This window comes from Sciurus vulgaris (assembly GCF_902686455.1).
Source record: "Sciurus vulgaris genome assembly, chromosome: 7".
NCBI lineage: Eukaryota > Metazoa > Chordata > Mammalia > Rodentia > Sciuridae > Sciurus > Sciurus vulgaris.
The window spans coordinates 22,435,708-22,459,644 of NC_136467.1; the positions used below are offsets into that span (position 1 = coordinate 22,435,708).

Here is a 23,937-nt window from a genome sequence, read left to right on the forward strand (position 1 = left end):
AATTTCCTCTACCCTCCCTGTAATATCAGATCCCTGTTAGAGTCAGATGTTACATTGTGTTACATTTAGTTTCATTGTGCCTTTAACTCATCTAAATCTGGAAACACTTCCAAAGCCCTTTTATGACTTTTATTTATTTTTTTTTTTTTTGGTGCTTGTGTGGAACCCAAGGCCTGGTCCATCCTCTACCATTGAGCTCTACCCCAGCCTCCCTGGCAGTTTTAAATAGCATGGTCATTTTGCCCTTACCACCACCTTCGCTTCTGCTGCTGCTCTTTGTTATCTTCTAAATAATAGACTGGTCCTTCTTTTGAATTTATTTGGTGTTTTCTCATGATTAGATTCAGGCCATGCATTCTAGGTGACATTATATTCCCCTTAGTGTATCACACCTGGAGACACAAAAGGCTGTTGACTCTACTGGTGATGTTAACTTTGGTCCTGGTCAAGATGTCTGAGTTATTCACTATATAATTGGTTTTTCCCCTCCATTGCAATGCATAAGCTGCTGTGAGAGAGGAACTGTCACATTTTTAAAAGAAAGTGCATTTGACACTGATAGAAAGGAGGGAAGAAAAATTAATGATATAAAATTCAAAGCAGCTATTAAATTATTAGGCTGCATTTTCCCTCTTATGTCTGCCAAAATACACAAAATTCTTTTTCTAGTAAGAATATTTTAAATAGTACTGTCTTAATAAAAGTTAGCAGGAAGCCTCAGAAGCACGTCCTTTCCTTCTTGACTTCCTCCTCACCAAAAGTAATAACTATAAATTTCATTATGACTGATAGGATTTCGGAAAAATAGGTCTAAGATATTTTTGATATTGTAGATGGCAGAGAATGACCCAGTAGGATACAGAACCCTAGATAGGTAGTCATTTGACCACAAAATGTGAGTTTTCTTGGGTTTCCATAGAGACATCTAGACTTAAAATGCTTTAAGCACTGCTACTTAAGTGCCAGTAAAAACAGCAGAAGTCAGGACTTTTTAAAAAATCATTTTATTGTTATTTTTTAGGGTAGGTTCCCTGTTAAAAATCTCCAGCAAAGCCAAAGCTTGTCCTTCCCAGGCATTCTGCATCAGCTGGCCTTGAGTAGCCCCAGGGAAAAGAGACTTCAGCAATTGGTTTCCCTGCCTTTTGGCCGAGGAATGAGACGGCACTGACTTCATCTGTGAAGACAACTGCCAGCTAGTTCCTTACTTCATAAATTGCTAATTGTGTGTGGCAAGGAGAGGAGTGATGGGCCACGTTATTTTTATGGGTGAGACTGGCATAAATTGTGGTGAGATTCAGTTTAACAACTGAAGGGGCTTACTTTTTTTTCAAGTTGAGTTAATAAAAGCAGCCCCATGGGATTGCTTCTTACCTGCTTTTGAAGGGAATTTTTACCTGGCTAACCATGTGTCTCCATGACAAGCAAAGAGGCTCTGATTGCTGTTTGACAAAGGTTGTCCCCTTGACCAAACTGTAGTCAGGCTCCACGCCCTCAACCAGGCCTCAGCCATGACCAGCTGCACCTCACTGGGCCTGCATAGCCCATCTTTAGCAGGAATCCTGTCAACTCAGTTTAGAGAATCTCTCACCCTCAATATCAGATCTCACTTCTCATCCCCTGCCTTTGATGGGAAAGCCCTTAGCTTGCCTTCAGCAAGAATCCTAAATTGGTTGAGCAAGAATGCTCCTACCCTTAATGTTGCCCCTTGGACCCACTGATCCTCTCATCCTGCTCACGATTATCAATCCCCACTCGTATTTGTATTTGGAATTGAGCCCTGTCTTTCTTCCTTATTGCAATATTTTTGATACCAACCACTGTAATTCTGAATAAAGTTTTCCTTGCCATTTTCACACGTGTCAGAATAATTTTTTCTTCCACAAGTTGAAGCATGAACCTGAGAATCTAGAACAAGAATCCACAAAATATGGCCAATGGGCCAAATCTAACCCCACATCTGTTTTCATACCACTCATGAGTTAAAACATATTTTTACTTTTCTAAATGGTTGGGGGAAAATCAAAATAATATTTATTGACCCAAGAATCTTATATGAAAATAAAGTTTCAGTGTCCATAAGTAAAACCACTGGGTTACAGCCAGCCTTTTTTGTTTTGTGTTGTTGCTTTAGTGTTACAATGACGGAGTTGAATAGTGGTAACAATCGTGTTGCTCACAAATTCTATTTAGCGTCTGCCCTTTAAGAGCATCTGCTGCCCCCTGACCTAGAGTAGGTATAGGGATGAGCTTGGCTGAGGTGACCATTCAAATTCTGTGACTTTGGAATGGGATAATGTAGCTCATTGCGCAACTTTGCTTTAGCACTGTGATTTAAAAAAATTGGTTTATTAATGTGGATGAGAGATTTAAGATACTAAAGTATTGTGGCTTGGGAATTTTTATTTCTTTACATTTCAAGAGAGGCAAGGAAAAAAGATAATTTACCATTTAATTTGGGTTTAGCATATATGATGCATTTTATTTATGATCATATTGAAAATGTTGTCGAGTATTTATCCTCTGTAAGAAGGGTTACCATAATGTCAGCAATCAGACTCCTTGAAACACCCAGAACATAAGCAGAAACCATCTCCATACCATCCTCCCCACCACTTCCCCATTTTTCTCTACAATGGGTTTGTTCACCCTCAGATGCTAGAACACATACAATGGGTTTGAGGAAAAGACAATAAGAAGAAAAGAGAAGAAAACCTTATTAGGTATTTAATTCCCCACCTAGCACTGAGTTCAGGAAGACTTAATATGTATGATGACCAGTTACAATGTCTGGATGCTAGGGCGCTATGGGACTTGGAAAGGTCTGTGAGAGGAGAAGAGGCCACGTATGCAGTGAGAGTGGGAGGAAGGAACATGATGTGAAGACACAGGGAAGGGACATGGGGCTCTGTTGTCATAATAAAGACCCCCACCCATCTTCATTCTCTTCTGATGGATGGTCAAGAGGACCATCCGTCTTCATTCTCTTCTGATGTGTGGTTCCCGGGGAACACCAGGTCCAGGTGGAGCATTGACAGGGATGGAGCTTCTGACACAGTGGTCACTGAGCTGAGGCAGCAGGAACTATACATCACGAGGTAGGATTGGGGCTGTGGGGAGCTAGTGTGTCAGTAATAGAAGGTACTGCTTACCTAGAACTAGAACCAACTGTGTGCCAAGCCCTGTTCATATATACCTCCTGAATTCATTAAGTCCCAGGTTTTTAATTCTGGGAATATTTTAACAAAACAAACAGAAGTACATTAAAATAGGTTGGAGATCATAATTTAGAATTTATATGTATCATTAATATTATGATTATTATAATTTTATTCATATTATTGTATAATTACATATTATATACTATATTTAAGTTTTTATGGGAATTTTACTCAGCTATTTTCTTGATGTGACCAAAAAACCTGACAAGAACAATTAGAGGAAGAAAAGTTTATCAGTTAATAGTTGGCCAACTCCATTCCTTGGGGCCTGAGGTGATGCAAAAATCATGGTGGAAGGGTGTGTTGGAGGAAAGCAGCTCAGGACATTGCCAGGAAGCAAAGATAGAGCTCCTCTCACTGCAGACAAAATATAAACCCCAAGGGCATGCCCTCATCTCCCCAGCTCCTCCTGCCTACAGTTACCCCAGTTAATCCCTATCAGGGGATTAATGTACTGATTAGGTTAAGGCTCTCACAACCCTATCATTTCACCTCTAAACTCTCTTGTACTATCTCACACATGAGCTTTTGAGGTTCACCTCATATCTAGACCATAACAACAGGTGGTTCAATATCTGGGACAATGGGACAAAATGGGTTAGTCCTCTTAATCTCCCTGTAAGAACTATTATCTTCATTTTATATCCAGGAAACCGAGGCATGGGGAGACGAAATAACTTGTCCAAAGTGACAGAGCACTAAGTGAGTCACCAGAATGAATTATGCTATGCCAATATAACAACCTTCAAGTCTGGCTCCAAAGAAAGGTTTATTTCTTTCTTGTTCCTCTCTGGTCAGGTCAAGGGGCGTAGACTGAAGGAACGCTAGGTGGAAGCTCTGATCACTGACTAGGAAGAGAACACAGGTGGCTGATGCTCTGTGTCTCAGGACGGGATTCGTAAACTTGGATGTGCACATGAATCTCCTGGGAGAACACATGTTCTAATTCAGGAGGTCTAGAAGGGCCACGCTCAACTTTATTGTGGCCAGGTTGTGTAATCTACCATCTCCATCAGGAGGAGAATTGGAGTATTTGTGAATATCTCCAATGCAGAGCAAAAACTTTGAAGTGAGGGTGTGAATTCTGGCAGCTTGGATCAAGTTTATGCTAGTCATCATCCTATGCAGTCGTGGGAATTGGTCCATTCTCTTATCAGGAAAGGGTAGTGCAATGGCACCAGGCCTAGGTGGGTAGCCTGTTGGGGCAGTTACAATTGACTTTTGTGACCCTGACACTGGTTGATCCCAGCAACTTAGTATCCAAGCCAGCTGTTCTTCACAACTCTGTGAAATGTTTCTTTTTTATTTTAATAAAGTACCAATGTCTATGAATTATGATTATTTCTAAATTAAAAGCATAACTTCAGATCAATTCAAGCCTTCCCATGTACTCTCTTCTCTAAACTTCTACCTTCCTTTCCTGTTCTGAAGAAGGCCTGGGGTTAAAAGCAGCCTCCAGGGAATTGTGCAGGATCCTGGGAGTTCCCAGGGGTGCGTGTCTGCAATGTACACCAGGCCTTGTGTATGTTTGCTGCAAGGTGCTAGAGTGCTGGTCTGGGACAGCCCCAGGCTTGCAGTCAGCATAATAAACTTGACTTCCAGATGTTGTGGCAGAGAACTATGCAGGTATAAGCCTGCAACCTATAACCATAACTGGGATTCTGATATCACCATAAATGATTGAGTGGTCTAGAGGTGAGTGGTGAATCTGAGGCCAATTTTGTTTAAGTCTTTAAATAGAGCACAGTGAACTGAGTTACTTAGAGGGATGCCATATGACCATCACATCGCTTTTGACCTTCTAATGCCCAGCAGACTCTTTTCTGGATCCTCCAACTGTCCATTTTGCTGTTGGTTCTCAGGCTGGAGTGCAGAGGAACCCTTAGATACCTGGGCTTAAGCAAGACTTTGCTTTGCCTTATGGGAAACCTGATCTTCAGATGATATCAGGAATAAAAGGATTTTGTTCTTCCTTTTTTTTTAAAAAAGAAATTCTCCCCACAGAGAGAAATAGCACTATATTTCAGTTTTACATAATAAGTAGTTGTGAGATAAGATTTCAGAATTAACCCACAGCACTAGTTGAATCAGTCAGCACTTTCACTAAATGTGAAGGAGAAAATTTCAGCTAAATGTGAAAGAGAAAAATTTAGCTAAATGTGAAAGCCTTCGCTGCTTTTCTTTTGGATAATCAAGTTTGCCATGTTGCAAAAAGCTTTCACCTCTGTCCGCTTGTTCTGTAATTCATTATGGGAAGAGCTGGTCAGGTTTTGGTTGTTTCTCCAGAGATACTTTTATCATGTAATGCTGATAGTTTAGTTAAAATATGCAGATGAATGCAAAGTTAATAATTGAGGGAAAATAATAAACAAAGACTTGTTATTTCCACCAATTACTTAGCTCAAAGCCCACAGTATGACTTCCGTAAATTAATGGAACAGATAAAATTGTACCGTTTGATCATGCTAATCCTAGAAAGCATAACCAACTATCTCTCTTGGCTGTTAGCACCCCTTAATCCATTAGTAATCCTGACTATGCAGGAAAGTGCTTTCCTCTTTAGATCCAACCTGTGCTGGCATTGGTAAAAAGTCATTTCCTTCCATGATATTTCTGTATTGGAGGCCTAAATAAATTAAGGATGTCCGATTTTTATGTCAGCAATGTTACCATTATGATTCAAATACTAAACACTTTCAGGAAAGTTTTGATTTTCTCTTGAACTGAGAGGAATCCTATTTTCTTGGTGATGAGCTCTCGGCAGGATGCCCAGTGGCTCCTTCCAGGGTGAATCTCCTCCTCTGGCAGGTAAGCCTGGTGTGTCCCCAGCATGCTTCTGTCCCAAGCACGCGTATCACCATCACAAAGCTCACTTGTTTTGCGGCTCCCTTCAAAGTCCTGCAGTCTCTATGAGCTCTTTCCCAAGGACTCCAGCCCACAATGATCATTTTCTTCAAACACCTACTTAGTGTCACATGGTTTAATACTCAATTGGTCCCTAATTATAGTAATCAGATGGTAAGCTCCTCAAAAGCGAGGGTTTAGCTCAGTGCTAGGCCCAGAGGCAGTTTTAGCGTATGCTCACTGAGTGATGGATTTGCAGTTCTGGATGCTTTCCAGTCAGCAGGACAAATGCATGAATTAGCACTGCCGCCGGGACTCTGTCATGGATTCCCGAGCAGGCCCTCTGTCCACTGTCACTTCTGCAATGTTGCCAGACGGCTGGGCAGCCGAGGTAGCACAGCTTAGTTTCCAGATGTAATCTTCCAGGTCATTTCTGCTCATAGGAAACCCACATTTTGAAGTTGGGCTTGCAATCTCCCATTTTCGGGTTTGAGAAGTGGAGATGTAAAAAGTACAGGGGCAGAGGGCTACAATGTTTCTGCCTGCTGTGCTAGAAGCTGACTTTCCTGTGGAGGCATAAAAAAATAAAGAGAGGACACATTGCATATTTAACAGCAAGTCAAGTGCTGTGTGGAGATTTATATAACTCTTGCTAGATTAGTCCAGAAGCTGGGTTAATATTTTAATCATATTCTCTTGACAGGAATAGGCAGCTGGTGAAATTGTTGGAGGTGACATGCCAATCTACATAGAAACCAAGTGTGGCTTGGAGACCACCATGGAAATAATAACTCCAGTCATTAAGTGGAGAATGAAAGGGAGAAAGAAACCAGATAAGTTTTCCGGGATCAAGAAGTTATTTTTATTATAAACTAACCTTAGGAGACCACAGGCTTTATTATTATTTTAACATTTAAATTCGAATACTGACGGCATTATCTCTTCACAGTGATTACTCTTGGCAACAGCAAGTTAGTGATGAGGGCGATAGAACATCCTTCATCTTTGTTTTCTGAGTTGCCATCTGAACCGCGTCTGTAAGCTCCATTGTGTGGGCAAAGCATAGCAGGAACACGAGGCACAACTCAGGTCTGCATGCAGGCTTGCTCTGTCCGGTGAAGACTCCCCAAGGCCTAAATTCTAACCATTGGCAGAAATTCACTGGCGTCATTCCCTGGAAGGAAAAGGACTTAGTTCCCCCCGCAGACCTGGATAACACCAGATCTTTACAGTGGTCGCTGACACTAGCAATAAGGGTCTGGATTGTATTGTGTGTGGGGCTCTGGGAAACGCTGTCCTTTGCTTGGGAACTACCATAGGTGGAAATGGATGTTTGTGTTTTTATTTGGGAATTTGTTTGTGCTTCTGAATTTTATGGGATTAAGGCGGGTGCTGTGATGTTTTCATGTGTTCTGTTGACCCTTGGGTGTTTTAGAAAAGAGGGAAATGAATATTTCAGGACTGAAATAATCCATGGCTGGAGGTGCTAAGGCTCTATTCCAGCTATGTCAGCAGATGATCAGGGTGCATCTGCTCAAGCAGGGACCCCAGATTCTACCCACACCCCCAAATACATCCCTTCTGCTTGTAACCAAGCCAAGAAAGGGAAATAGTAAAGGGTAGAACTTTGGACTGAGATTTCTTTGTGGGAGCAGCAGATTGAATTGATAATGGGAGAAAGTTTGTATTGTTAACTTTTATAAGGTGGCAGTAATTTCAGGAATTTTATAGTGTTGGCATATGATTTGGGCCTTATTTTCATCTGGTGCTCATTGTTCACCCTGCTGGGTGGGTAGCAATAGCTGAGCAGGATTGAAGATGAGGAAGAGAATCAGGGCTGACTTTAGCCACTGGGATTCACAGAAGTCCCGAGGGATGAAATAGCTGTCTCTTTGACTTCTAGAGACCAGAGAGGAGGAGAAGGAAGAACCCAGCCAGGAGGTGGCTCCAGGGAGGAGAGAGTGAGAACTTGGGCTTCTCCCCTGACCTCCCTACCTGAGGAGGACAGCCACACTTAGGGTAGACTATGGTTCTGTCACTGAGTCCACTAAATTAATAATAAATAGAAAAAAAAAAAAATGGAAGAACATTGGTGTCCAGGGGAAGGAGAATCTGCCCATGCCCTCGGTTGATGAGGAGACAGTCATTTGATCTGTCTGTGTGCTCTCAGGCTACAGTGTAAAGTTGGAAGTCACTCTGAAAATTTTTCTCCTAAGAGTCTGGGTGGGTGTCGTGGAAGCAGCAGAGAAACCTCGCTCTTGGCATCCATCCAAACTCCTGGCCCTCTTCTTGTCCCTCATGGGTGTGGCCTTTGCCCCCATTGGAGCGGGAAATCTGAGACTCGGTTTTTGATCCATATCTCAAATGGCTATAAGTGATTCAGTGCCAGTGACCTGTCTGGAAGTAAGGTGTCCTAGGCTCAACTAGCACGGACACCCGCGTGGTCCCCAGAATTTAGCGAAACTGCAAATGGAGCTGAGAGAAGGCAGACTCCTCTGTTAGAATAGTAGGAATAGCTAATATTTACTGACTGTTTATTGTGTGTCAGGCACAGCTCTAAGGAGCTTTGCAGCTCTAATTTTATAGGATCCCTGAACAGCCTTGGGAGGTTACTGTTCTCATCCCCACTTAAGGAATGAGGTAAGAGAGGTTTATAAAGTTTAACTTGCACAAGATCACAGAGGGGCAGAACCAGAGTTTAAACTCGAGGTCTCCCATTTCTTACCCATCATACGGAGCTACTCCAAGATTTACAAATAGGAAAAGAACAGAGGTGGCTAATGAATGTTGTTCCCTGCCCAGTCCCTTCCTTGACAACGAAACACCACAGCTTAGGTTTATTCATGAGACCAGCCTTTGGGGCTTTTCTCAGTAGACTGTGAATTTGAATCTCTTTACTCCTGTGTGCACGTGTGGGTGGGTGGGGGTTGTTTTTGCTTTTTAAAATTTCAACAAAATAAATATTCTAGGAAGAGAAGAACTGTTTAACTTTACAAGGATATTTAGAAGCTTGAAAAGTACAATGGGATCATCATTTTGGACCTTTACAAAAAACTAAAAATGACTGATTCTGTTAAACTTGTCCATGAAATGTGTTTTTCAGAATTCACAGACAATTTCCCAAACGGCTGCCTCTCCTGAAACTGTTTCTCCCGAAGAATGACACGTTAGCATTGTTGTTGTTATTATTAGGTACTGTGTGAAGCCATTTCCATGTATTTCCCACTTAATTGGATACATGTATGATGAGCATTACTATTGTTACAGTTTAGATATGAGGTGTCCCCCAAAAGCTCATGTGTGACACAGCACAAGAATTTTCAGAGGTGAAACAATTAGATTACAAGAAGTGTAATCTAATCAGTGGATTAATCCATTGATGTGGATTACAAAGTGGCAGGTAGAGTGTGCTTGGAGGAAGTAGGTCACTGGGGCTGTGCCTTAGGGGTTTGTATTCTGTCCTTGGTGAGTGGAGCTTTCTCTGCTTCCTGGTTGCCATGTCCTGAGCTGCTTTCCTCCACTTTGTCATGATGTTCTGCCTTACCTCGAATCCAGAGCTCAGACCAGGGACTGAATCTCTGAAACTGTGCATCAAGATAAGCTTTTCCTCTTCTAAAATGTTCTTGCAGGTCTTTCGGTCAAAGTGATGCAAAACAACCATCATCTATCAGTAATTTATTGTCACAACAATATTGCATAAGAAAAAAGCTAATGAAAGCTCAGTGACATACGAAAATAACTACTTATTGCTTAAACATCTGGTGTAACAGGCTAAATGGATCTGCTGATCTTGACTGGGCTGGACGATGGCAGGGAGAGTTGGGCTCCCTGGAGGCTAAGCTAGCCTGGCTCTGGTTGGCATGAATGGGCACATCAGCTCCACATGTCTCTCATTCTCCACAAACGGGCCTGGTTATGTTCTGTGGGCAATGGCAGAGCTACAATCTCCAATCACAACTCTGAATAAGCCTAATTAAATTCATCCATTTTAATCTTCTGCTTGCAACATGTCTGTTAATAGTTCACTGGCTAAAGTAAGTCACATGGTAAAGCCTAAGCATGTCGGGGAGATCCTTAATGCACCCAGCTCTAGGGAAAATGCTAGAAAATAGCCCGGCCAAAGGAAAGGATACAGGGAATGGTAATCTATGACACATTCTCAGTTTGCAGGTAGAGAAACTGAGGCCCACAGAGTTGAGTGGCCTCGGGTTACATAAATAAGAAGTGATCAAGCTGGAACTTGAACCTGTGCTGTCTTTCCTCAAAGCTGGAGTTCTTAATGATGGGCAGTAAAGGCAAGATTTAGAAACAAGCTCTGCCTCCAACTCCTTTCCAGATCTGAACAACCTTTTAACTCCTTTTTTATGCATTGTCACCACTGATGACAAAATGCAGCTGTTGATATGAGGTAATGTGAAGGCTGCCAGGAGTAATTAATGTCAGCAAATTCTCTGAAATAGTGCTAGGAATTATGATCTAAGACATATACAAACTTTTTAATCACTTTCTGACTTAATTTACATTTTGTATTCTTTCAGATCTCTCTCACTTGCCATAGGTTAGAAATTTAGTGAGTATAAAATCATGTAATACTCTTTACGCCCTGCTCCATGATCCTGCAGTGTCCCAATCTGCCTATATTGGCAGTAACTATGATTTCAAATAATGCCTTGTACAAATTGCTTTTTAAGAAGACAATAGTAACATCTTTAAGGCTGTCTAGAAAGCTGTACATCTTAACAATGGACAAATATGCACTCTAAGCTGCTAGAAAAATCTTGTCTTGCTGGATATGGTGGCACATACCTGTAAATTCCAGCAACTCAGGAGGCTGAGGCAGGAGGATTGCAAGTTCAAGGCCAGCCTGGGCAATATAATGAGACTCTGTCTCAAAATAAAAACAGAAAGGACTGGGGTGTAGCTCAGTGGTAGAGTATCCCTGGGTTAAATCCCAAATACCACAAAAATAAATAAACAAACAAATTAGAAAGAAAAAAAAAAAAGAGAGAGAAAATAAAATGCCGTCTTTATGTCAAACGCCCTTTCCACACACGTCTAGTTTTACTTTGTGACTCCTTGCTATTGTCATGGTTTGGATATGAAGGATTCCCCTACAGACTCATGCATTGAAAGCTTCTTCCCCATTGCAGTGATGTCCAGCGGTGGGGCTTTTGGGAAGTGATTGGATCACGAAGGCTGTGATGTCATCAGTGAATTAATCCATTGTTGGTAGACTAGACCACTGAGAGGTGGCAAAAACCATAGGTATGTGGGGCATGGTGGGAGGAAGGAGGTCACTAGAGGCATGACCATGGGGACAATATCATGTCCCTGCCACCCGCCCCCCTCCTTCCTGGCTGCCATGAATTGAGCGGTCTTCCTCTGCCACTCCCTTCTGCCATGATGTTTCTGCCTTGAGCCAGTCAACCATGGAGTAAAACCTCTGAAACCGTGAGCCAAAATAAATTTTTTTCTCCTTTAAATTGCTGTGTCAGGTAATTTGGTCTTAGTGACCAAAAGCTAACTAACACACTGGTCTCCGTGTATGTGTGTGTGTGTGTATGTGTGTGTTGTGTGTGTGTGTGTGTGGTGCTGGGGATTAAACCCAGGGGTGCTGTACCACTGAGCTACATCCTTAGGCCTTTTTATTTTGCGACAGGGTTTTGCTAAGTTGATGAGGCTGGCCTTGAACTTGCAATCCTCCTGCCTCAAGCTCCTGAGTCACTGGGATTACAGTCATGCACCACTGTCCCTGGCCCCTATTGTTATTCTTTTTGATACGTCAGTTTCAAAAGTCAGTTTTGATAAGTCATGGCACATGTTTTGAAGAAAGTTGAAAAGCTTTATATCCTTCCATTGACCCTAGAAGTGACATAGCATAAAGTGAGGGCACATTCCGACACCCTGCTTGCCAAAAATGCATTCCTTTGGCTCATGTCCCTCTGGTCCTGTCCTGGACCATTAACAATAGAACAAAGACAACTCCTGGACTCTCAGGAAAGGACATATTTATAGAGCTCAAGGACCACTCACTGAGAGTCCCTCAGTCTCTGAGAATGTCCTGTGGATGAGAAGAGTGTTGGGGATCACTTTTGAAATACGGAGTTAGGGAGAGAGACTGTGAAGAAAAAAGGGAGAAATTGGAGAGAAAAGATAAAGATGAAAGGACTTTGCCTCTGGAAAGAGAAGAAAGAACATGGCTGATGAATTGCAGCCAATATGCAAATGATTCGGGCAGACTGAGAAATTAAATTCTACTTCCTTGTGAACATAAACACTTGGGGAACCTGAGTATGTGCTGCATCTCCTCACGCAAGCTCCGAGGTTCTGACCTGCTCTCTGAGACTGTACACTCAGGGGGACCAGGGGCTGAGTCTTGACTGGTGTTATTATCACAAGGTAACCCAATGTGTTGCACTTGGCATGTGCTAAATAAATATTTATCAGCTGAACAGACCAGTAGTGAACTAGTACTTCTGGTGTGTTCCTCTCAGAAAAGCTCAGGATTGCTTTTATCTTATATGACAAGAAAATTTAAGGCTAGAATTAAATAAAATATAATTCCAGTATTTAATTATGTCCCAGAAGAGAAGTTTCTCATTGTGGAGGAAAGGGAAAAAGGAATATCTCTATAAATCGAAGCACCTGTCTTCTCATAGTAGCTCTGGTTTTGATCCTATCACATGACCCAACAGCAGCTTCTGGTGTATACAATAGGAACGCCAAGTGACATGCCACGTATTAGAAGGCTTCAGAGAGAAAAACTCCAAATTGAAGCCAGGTACCATCATTATATAAGACACAAGTTAAACCGGAGAGTAACTCCAGATAACTCAGGGAAATTGTACTACAGCCAGAACAAGCTACATATACATAAATATTTTTACAAAAACACACATCCAGTTTTATTTATATTTAGTTTAAATCCTTGAGCAGTTCAGCGTCACATGGATTGTGTGCCCAATGGCCTTAACAGAAAGTTTGCTTCTGAATTTGGCATGAACCATGACACTGTTTCCATGGGTACGAGTTACCTTTCCACAGATTACTCTGGTTTTGTCTGGTTTGCCACCAGGACTCATGGTGTCGTTTTCTGTTTTCTACTTAAAAGCACAACTCTTGCCCAAGTAGAATTCAGTTTCATCTCTGACATAGACCCTTCAATTTTTAGGAGAGCTGTGTGCTCCCTTTGGTTCTGGAGACCTTGCTGATAGCCAACAAAAATGGCCTTGCACCACAGCCTTCCAGATAGATTTTTCTTTTCTTTTCTTTTCTTTTCTTTGTACTGGGAATCAAATCCAGGAGAGCTTAACCACTGAGTGACATCCCCAGCCCCCTTTTAACCTTTTATTTTGAGACAGGGTCTCACTAAGTTGCTTGAGGCCTCACTAAACTGCTGAAGCTGGCCTCAAACTTGAGAGCCTCCTGCCTCAGCCTCCTGAGACATTGGGATTGCCGGCATGTGCCACCACACTTGCCTAGTTAGATTTTTCTTTTACAGTCCTGTTCCCAGCAGGCCAGATGCCCATTCTCCAGCTATCAGTTTCCCAGTACCATTAGTCCCACATCTCCATTCTGTTCTCCCTTTTCCCAGAATTCCTATGAATCACTGACTGGCAGAATCTCTGGAATAAACTGGAGCCTGACTGGGGTATGTGGATAAACCCAGAAGCATATCTTTTTAATCTTATGTACAGCTCCAGGGCCTAACATAGTGCCTGGTCCATAGTGATACGTCAGTGAATGATCCTCAACTATAATACAGAATCAAAAAATGATCTCAGATAATTATTCTAGTCCTTTAGCTTTACAATTGAAGATTTTCATGTATTTTGTTATCCTGCAGTTATAGGAACCACATAAAATAAACAGTTGAGTTGTTCAAAACTGCTTGTTGCTGGAACTCTAGTGAAAGTAGTGCTATATGGAGATTCAGTGATTTTTATAGCCTGACTAATTATGTATATAATTTATGTAACGGATTTAGTTGTAAGACAGAGTTCTTATACTTAAGAAACTTCCACTCTCACAAGATCTCATTAGCCACTCCTCAAATTAAACAGTAATAACAGGCAATGGAGGAGTCCTGGTTAAGTGTAAGGGCTGGACATTACTCTGACCAACTTCAGAGGAAAAAAGTGTGTGATTTACAGAAATGAAGGAAATGTGGAAGAGCCAAGCCCAGGAAAGACAAAAACTCCTGTATCCTGCAGGATCTAGGGGCAGGACGCGAAGTCAGGTCCAGCAGGCTGCACAACCTGGGGGGTTTGCCTGTATTCTTTTCCTTCTCTGGTCACTCCATTCCTGATTCACAGTGCTGGGTAGGGAAGTCTAGTTGGCATAGCCAGGAACACAGGCTCACTCCCTGGACAAGGAAGGGTAACAAGAAAAAGCTACATGAAATGGGACTGCAGGTTCCCCAGAGTACAACAGGGTGCAGCTGTGAGATGCAGTGGATCCTGCCAGCAGTTAGGATGCTGAGAGTTACAAGAAGGGGGACCCTGGAGAACCCTCAGGGGATCAAGGTGGACATCTGAGAGTGAGTGGGAATGAGATAAATGAAGAGGCAGAGATTTCAGACAGCGTTACATGAGGGTTGCAGCAGATGGGTCCACCAGAGGAGGAAGCAGTGAAGACAGAGCACCCTACTAATAAAGATCCTAGTAGGAAAGTGAAGCTAGATGCCAGGCTTAAAGGATACATGAATGATCCAGGCAGGGAAGCAGTAAGTGTGGATCAGAGAGATAACATATACATCCTGAGAGTGCAAAAGGGGCTCAGTATGTGTGTGTGTGTGTGTGTGTGTGTGTGTGTGTGTGTGTGTGTGTGTTTAAAGAAAATCAGAATAGTAAAGGATACACTGGAAGAAGTTTCTGGATGTGAGATTGAGAATCCAAGGGAAAGATGGATGAGGTCTCCGCTTGCACAAAGACTGGAGGATAGGATTAGGAATGTTGGGATATCAGCACAACAATTTTATTTTAGATATGCCAGATCTTAGCAATTAGGGTAGATATCATGGCCAGTAAAGGGAGCAGCATTGGATGGAGACTCAAAGATGAAGGTGCTTTGGAGTATCCACTGTGGCCAGACCACAAAGCAATCAAGAAGGGGTCAGTATAACAGTGTCTCTGCTTAGGTTAAAATTAGCATGAATTTGAGATGACTTTCCAAATGGCTGGATGGAAACTCTTTTTAGTTAATATCCAAAAGCTAGGTTTTCCAAACTTTGGAGAAGATTTTGAAGATAAGGGAATTTATTCAGGAATTCAGGCTTTGTTTCTAGACTTAAAGGATTTTTGGAAATATTTGGAAGACAGCAGAGTGGCGTATTTTGTTTGTGATGCTTTTTGCACCCCTTGTTTATAAGTGGAATCGTGCTATAGAAGTCCCTTGGTCTTATATCCTTTTCATAAAATAAACATATTACCCAAAGCACCAGACATTTCAGTGTTTGATTTAGCACTGAAACAGGATCCTGTTTAGCCATACTCACCCTTCTTCTGTCCTTGCCCGTTATTTATCCTGGAGTTATCTCAAAAATGGATGAAAAGAGAAAGCGTGAGCCTACAAGCAATCTTTAACCTCAAATATTTGATCTATGTCATCACATTTAAGTAGTTCAGAATCTGCTTAGAAAAGACAAACCAGAGTTTGGCTCCTCCTTGCCCCCTTGACAGAGTCAACAATGTTAAGACTTATTAAGCCAGAATCTCCCCATGTCTGAGTCACCCAGCGGTGGCCCTTTCTCAGTTTGCTTAAGGCAATTCTTTATGACAGATCTGTCACTGTGAAATTAAAAGTAAACCAAATTTTACTCGCTTCAAAAGAGGCCTACAAATCATGTCTTAAGAAAAAATAATCACCCACTATTTATCTGTTTTGAAAGTTTAAAATTTCATGCACTGGATTTACTTATAATGAAGGACCTCGAAACATTAGAAGCATAATCTATGGGATATCTCCCTGGTCTTCAAGAGGCCCCTCAGTATAACTGGGTAATTTGTTCAAAGGAGTAAGCTAGTCATTGATGTCACTCATTATAACAACCACAAGAACAACTACTATACTTCTTGCTGGCTGAGTTTGTCATAAGTTCGGTACAAATATTACCTATTGAGAATAGCTAATCACAATATGGACACAAATACAGGCAATTGTATTAAGTCATCCATGGTTGATATCATTATGATGACCCATTTGAAGGAGGAAACAGACTTGGAGAGATTAGGTAACCAACCTGGCACTGCAGTTCTTAAGCAACAAGGCCAGTGTGGAGCCGCATCTGGAAGGCTCTGAAGCCAGGCCTTTGCTCTGGATTACGGTCTCCTTGCTTAATAAATGGTCCCATATGTGACTGGATTCTCAACCAGAAGACGTGCACACTTGCTTGCTGTTTGTCTTGATATTTTTTAAATTAAAACATGCAAGCTTTTCATTTTAAATTAGTTTTAAGCTTACAAAAATGTTGTACAAACTGTACAGATAATTCCTATGTACACAGAGTCCCCAATGTTCACATTTTACATAATTACACTACAGTGACCAAAATCAGAAACTTAACATTGACATGGCTCTGTCAAGCAGTCAACAGACCTGATTTGAATTTCTCCAGTTTCCCCACTCACGTCCAGGATCTAAACCAGGATGACATGATGTGTTTAGTTGTCAGGTCTCTGTCAACCCTATACTTGTGTGACCCTAAGAGCGGAGGTCCCTTGAACTCTGCACCTTGTCAGCTTTGCTAGTTTCACCCCAGTCCCTTGAGACCAGAACAGTTCCTCTGCCTTTCTTGGTCTTTCATGATACTTTTAAAAGCATTGACTCGTGGTTAAGCACCCTGGGTTCAATCCCTAGAATTAAAAAAAAAGAAAAAGCACTGGCCAGTTATTTTTTCAGAATGTTCCTGAATTTGCTGTTGTTTGATTTATTCTGCATAAATAATTTGAGTTATGCATTTTTTTTGTACTACAGATGTTATATTGTAGTGCACCATCCCAAGAGGTACCTGAGTGATTTTCCAGTCACAACTGACTTTAACTTTGATCCTGTGACTTTAACTTTGATCCTGTGGTTGTGATCTCTGCCAGGTTTCTCCACTATAAATAGCTATTTTGCCTTTGTAATTAATGAGTTTTTGTAGGAGAGACCATGTAAATATCCTGTTTCTCATAATACTAATTTTATCATTCATTGACAATTCTTTCCTAAAATACGTATTGCTATAGTATTTGAAATGGGTGATTCTCCCACCATCTTAACTTCTACATTTATTCATTGGAATTCTATTGTAAGGAAAAGCTTTCTCCTCTTTCGTACTGATTTGTTCCTACTGATTTATTGACATCAGTATGGATTCATGGATTCTTATATTCTCTGGGTCATGTCGGTTTGTGTCATTATCCACTTCGTTTGCTAAATTGTCACGTATTTGGTCAAGAGAACCTATTCAAGTTGGTGACTGTATCCTGCTGACACGTCCCCATTCTTTAAAAAAAACGAAAAACAAAAAAAAACCCCTTTCTTTCTGGCAATGGAAAGTTTTTAGGTTCATCTTGTATTTTCCTTGATATCTCTGGGATCCAAAGAACCCTGTTTTCTTTTCTTGGAGAATGATATTTAGAAGCTGTATCTGGATACTGGATATACTCATCGTTATTGGAGTAGCACTGATTCTAGTCTCTCTCAATGCAGACAGCTAGAAATATATGTGAATTTACACACATACTTCCATGTCTGTTTACATATTTGTCTTTCTGAATATGTATTATATTCTATGCGTTAATATCACTTCAAAGCAATACCTGCAATGCCAGTTCAACCCCACAACGTTTATTCTAGACTTTCTTTATAACTCCTTTCTCTGTTAGCGAGAAAACTCAATCTCATTTGTCACAGGAATTAATATGCACTTATTTGCTCCATATTGACATTCACAGAGAGGGTTTCCCATCTCCCTAGAAGTACATTTGTGTAAGGTTCATTTTATCTTTTGCCTTAGCTTGTACAATAAAAGTGCTGGGCTGTGTTTTCAAAGTAACTTAGGTTGGTTGCTTTTTCTCCGTCCTTTTCTGGGTGAATATGCTATTCATTTGTTATTATATTGATTTTTTTGTATCTTCTGCCAGCTATTGATTGATTGCCCATTCTCTCCAAATTGTCCCTCATCTCCAAAAGAGGCTTGAACCTTATCTCTGGAGAGAGGCCCTTGTAAGCCTGATGATTCGGTGGGTCCTGTCTTTCAGCCCTGTGTATACTTTAACGTTCTCTGTATAGCTTTTAGCTATCCTCCTGTTAGAGTTTATATTAAACCTCTCTGCTGAAATTACAAGAAACCACATGAAACCGCCTGACTGAACCCAGACGGAGACACATTTCCTTTGGATTCCCTTTTTCATCCTTGCTGATTTTATGTATTTCTCTATCTTGAATAAGTTAGTGATTTGCCACTGTGGTTGCCAAAAGTCAGAATCATGTAAGAAGGCGTATTCAGAGAAGAGCCACCCCTCTGCCCCCACACCATTCTACACTTTTTATTTCTTTTACACTGCTTTTATTTCCCCATCCTTTTCAATCCATTCCCATCTACTTCTCGGTATGCAACCAATCTCCTCAGTTCCTAGCTTATCTTTTCTGTATTTTTGTACTATCAAGCAGATAAGTGTATAATTTCCCCCATTTTATGCAAAACACAGCATGCTTTAATTTTTTCAACATTTTACTTTTTTCATTAATGTATCCTAGTAAACACATCATATGGGTTCAAAGAGATCCCTAGCATTGCTTTTTAAAAGCTGTAGAGTACTCCATTGACATAATACACTATAGTTTATTCACCAACTCTCCTAAGTATGAGCGTTGAAGTTACTTCCAACCAATGAATAAACTATGTACTTGTATTTTTGTGTTTTGGGAGTTTTATCTTTAGGGTGGATTTCAAGAAATGGGATTTCTCCATGGAAAGGTGAGTGCATGAATATTTTGTTAGTCATTACCAAATTCCCTCTAAAATGATTGAGCCAATCTGTACTCCTACAAGCAATGCGTGAGAGTAGCTGCTTTTCTCTAGCTTTGCCAACAGAATGTGTTGAGATATTTTTAAATGTGTGCTTATGGTTTTAATTTGCATTTCTTCAATTATGAGTTATTTGAATATCTTCTTATATGTTTGAATGCCATGTATATGTTTTTATTTTTTTTTTTTATTTTTTTTTTTTTTTATTTTTATTTTTTTCTGCTGCTTTTGGTCATTTCCTTCTCTTTAAGAATTTGCTAACTATTGAGGATATCCACACCTGGTCTGTGGTGTAAGAAACAAATATTTCCCCCATTGTGTCAATTGTCTTTTGATTTTATATGTTGTACTTCTGCCATGAATACATTTTATTAATTTTTTTTTTTTTTTTTTTGGTGATACTGGGGAATTAAACCTAGGAACTCTCTACCACTGAGCTGTATTTCCAGCCCTGCTTCAGTCTCTTGATTTGCTGGAATTACAAGAGTGGGCCATGTTTTTATCATTTTTACGTTAGCCCAGTGATCATTAAAAAATTTTTTTTTCTGAATTTTGAAACCCTAATACCAAAGTTAAAGGGGAATTCATCCATGTTTTCTTCATTTACTTGTACAAAATAGTTATGTTCAGAATCCTGATCAATCTGGAGTTTCTTCTTGTGTATGGTGTGAGGTACAGATTTTATCTTTTCCCACTGGTCTGCTTATCTTGTCATGTGGTCAGTATCAGACTTTCCAACACAAAGGTTGACTGTAGGTGTTTGTATCTGGTGGAGCTAGTTTCTCCTCAAAGCGTTTTTTTTTTTTTTTTTTTTTTTTTTAATTGCTTTCTTGGCAATTCTTGCACACTAGTCATGTTAACAACTTGTCCTTGATGGTTCCTGTGATTCAGTTATGTGATGCTAAATTGAGGAAGCACTTCAGGGATCCAGAAGAACATTTGCATTAGCAGTGAGTGATTTAGGCAATGAGAGTCATAGCAGAGACCTGGGCACTGGAAGGAGGTTAGGGACCAAGCATCAGGAGTCAGATGGAGTGAGGAACATCACGGAGGTAGGAGGCAAACTCCAGGTAAGTTCCATGTCCTGGAACTCACTGTTGGGCAGAGGGTCAAGGTTAGATGGTCAGAAGGAGTAGGGGGAATCAGGTCCCGACCTGGTGGTCAAGAACCAGCACTTTTGCTGTGGGAACCCGCAAGTTTTTGAGCCCTCAGGTGAAGTCAATTTACTTTATATATTTGAAGGAAAATATTCTAAGGGCTCTGTTCAAATAACAATGTGGCCCTGAAGAGTTTAAGTGTACCTGCAGTAAGGTTTGCTTTATTTTATTCCTGGAAAATCTAAGTTCCTTCTTGGAGAGTTCACCAATTTGAAACTAACATTTCAAATGCATTTTAACCAGCCCCTTTCCCTCCTCTACCCACACATTTACCAAAATAAACAAGGCCACCCGACAAGGCGCTCTCTGATTTGCATAGCAGCGAGAACCCATGCAAATCCTCACATTTGGGGCTATTTCAGCTTTTGTGGAGATGGCAAAGGGTTCCTTTCTTTAAATAGTCCTGAGCATGATACTGAGGTTGGGTACTTTCTAAAGCACTGTGGCTCTAGAGGGAAAATATTTGAGGAAATAAGATGCTGATGATAAAGGAACAATTGAGATGGTGTTGGGTTTGATTTTTGCAATAAGGAAACATCCCGGTCCTGAGTGGAAAGTTAGAACTTGGAGCCTGGTGTTGCCTGGGCTCCTGCTTCAGCCCCAGACAGCTCCTGGTCCCACCTGCCTCAAGGGACCCCACCATTGCCATCTTCCCCACGACAGTTCACTTAGGTACCTCCTACCCAACACACACAAAGAAAGCAGGATCTGACACCCTCTCACACCTGACTTGTGTCTAAGCATATGAATGGTACATGGTGTATGTTTGTGCAGAATCCAGCATAGCATATGCTCAGAAGCAGGTGTCCGATGAACCTTGGTTAGGTTGCAATAAACCCAGTTTGTCATGTCCTCACCCGCTTCCCATCCCCATCCTGCTCCACTGCCTAGAACAGCCAAACTCCCCAGTGCAGAGTTCCAGGTCACGAGCATGGTTAGGTCAACAGGGATTGATAATGGCCAGTGGATGGTAGTGGGAAGAGAAGAAGGGGGCCGAAGTTCATATCCACAGAACACTGTCTCTGTCCCAGGCAAATGTGCTGTGGACACCTTCTATCAGCTGATGGTCACATTAGCTGCACATGTTCATCCCCGTTTTCCATGGGGTCATAGAGATTCAGGATTTTTCTCTCCTCTGTCTGATCCAGAGCTTGTGCTGAATTACATGCCTCTGTATTTACTCGATGCCTAGGACAGTGATTGGCAAGTAGTTGGCGCTCAAGAATCTTGTGATTTAAGTGCAGCTAAATCGTGGACTTTCAAAGACTCAAAGCCTCACCCCTAAATAATGATCTCCATATTTTCGGGACCCGCAAGGATATTTTGTTAGATTTTCACAGTCTCACAGTGTGGAAGATTGCCTTGTCTAACCCTGAACAGGATTTCTGACTTTTGTGATTCTGCTTCTTTTCTTTTCTGTGCCTTTGGCTGACCTCAAATTTAGAAAGCCTCATAACAGAAGTTGGCCCTCTAGATTTTCTCAAAAGTCAGTCCATCCCTGAGGACCAAGCTCACTCTCCACTAAGATGCCAGCAAAGCCTGACCTCAAAATATCAAGTCTGCTGGTCCCAGCCGAGAATGTCATTCACATTTAGGGATTCTTCCCACCACAAGAGGATGATTCTAGATGCAGCCATAAACACCCTTGGCCTTATAAATTATACAGAAATGATAATGAAAATTAAGATGAGCTACTTTTTTTTTTCTTTATGACAGATTACTTCAAATTTAAAAGATTGATAATATCAAAAGTCAGCACCGGGCTGGGCTTGGTTGAGCACACCTGTAATTCCAGTGGCTCTGGAGGCTGAAACAGGAGGACCACAAGTTCAAAGCCAGAGTAACTTATTGAATCCCTGAGCAACTCAGTGAGACCCTATTTTTAAACAAAATATAAAAAATGTCTGGAGATGTGGCTCAATGGTTAAGGGCTTCTGGGTTTAATTCCTAGTGCACTGATGTGAGAAAACTCAGATTTGAATATTGATGAACATTTTTAGATGCTCAATTAATAGGGCAGATCAAAATTTGAAGTATGCATATTTATAATTCAAATTTGGTTGTTTTCTTTCTTTCTTTTTAATTTATTTATTTTTTGCCTGGGATTGAACCCAGGGACCCTTAACCACTGAGCCATGTACCTAGCCCTTTTAAAAACTTTTAAAATCTTTTATTTAGAAACAGGGTCTCGCTCAGTTGCTTAGGGTCTCACTAAGTTGCTAAAGCTGGCTTTGAACTCATAATCTTTCCACCTGAGCCTCCTGAACTGCTGGGATTACAGACACGCACCAACATGCCCAACTCTCTATTGTTTTACTGTTTTTAAATTTTCTTTTATTTTTTTTTCTTTACTCTTTCTTTTTCCCCCTTCTCTTCTCCTTCCTCCTTCCTCCTCTATCTCTTCCTTCCCCCTTCTTTTTCTCTTTTGTGTTGTGTTGTTTTGTTTGCTTTTTGGAAATTGTCCTGGCTGAAATGTTTTCTTAGGTGGGTCTCCTTGTGATGTACACCCTTCACCTGCTCTTACCTATGCTCCTTTTATTCTTACTTGCTCAGAGAAGGGAAGTACCCACAAACAAACTTTTTAAGTTGTAGAACTTTCCTGAGAGCTTCCCTCATTCTTGGAGCCCCCAAATAAAGGGGAGACATAGCTTCAAGGAAATCAGTTGGCAGCTTTGGCGAGAGGCCTCCAGCCCGGGCTGGCTGCCCTTCTGGGAGTGTGGATCTGGTCCTTCTCCTCCTCCCTGGCCTGCCTGGTTCCTGGGTCTCCTCTCCCTAACTGAAGACTCAGAGTGGTCACCTTGCCTGAACTGTAATGTGGTCCCCAGCCTCATTTTCCAGCTCAGTCAACATATTAGAATTTTTGGCAGATATGCTCAGTGGTTTTGTTTGGGGTGTAGACATTTGTTCCACTAAAGAAAAAGTTTTCTCCCATGTGCCTTGAGGGGGTGTCAGGTAAAACCTTTGCTTCTTGTATGGTGTTTAACTGCAAATTTAATTTCAGAATCATAACGTTGTAGCTTATTTGAAATCCTTTTTGTTTATACTTTCCTCCGATGCTTGCTTGCTCGTAACTGGCTCACGTTAGTCACGCACACTCACCCCAGAGAAAACATGTACTCAGATTGCTAAACATGACTGGAAAACACTTTTTTCTTGACTTTTTTTTTGGCCAGCAAAATATTCCCAGTCATCTTTGGCACTTGGACTTTCCTCAATGGTCTTTTATGGTTTTCCCAAGAACACAACCATCTGGGACGGCGAAGGAGAAGGTTCAACACTGAGATCAAGGAGCAATTCACCCATTTCCAGGAACAGCGACAACGCATGTCGTACTTGATTTCAGAACACCAGCGGACCATGATGGCCTCTAGCTAAGCTGTCCACTGATGGCGGGTCAGTGGGACGGTCTAAGTTCGAGGGTGGCTATTTGTGTGTCCATGAGATGGGAGAGAAATAACCATAGCACCCAATAAAGAAAAGCTAGTTCTCTAGAGGACTTTTTTATTTTTGCTTATTTTTCATCTGCATTTTACTGGGTTATTCACACTAATGAGAAGACCACAGACTATTTGAGCACATAGGTTAAGAGTAGAGTGTGGAATCCAAATCACTAGGTGCCCTTTTAAGATCTTCTGGTTTATCCTGGTTTCTTACAGATCACATCCTGGACAGCTGGTTTTGTTTGTAGGCAGCCATTGGTGAG

At 41.2% G+C, this 23,937-nt stretch overlaps 1 pseudogene across 1 annotated transcript; it reads right to left on the bottom strand.

The window, feature by feature from the left end:
• Positions 1–12,982: 12,982 nt before the first annotated feature.
• On the bottom strand, positions 12,983–23,593 carry LOC306665690 (large ribosomal subunit protein eL33-like; annotated as a pseudogene). The gene is made up of 2 exons: positions 23,534–23,593; positions 12,983–13,347 (listed from the first exon to the last, which is right to left on the bottom strand). The product of its transcript is annotated as a large ribosomal subunit protein eL33-like (transcript).
• Positions 23,594–23,937: the final 344 nt, after the last annotated feature.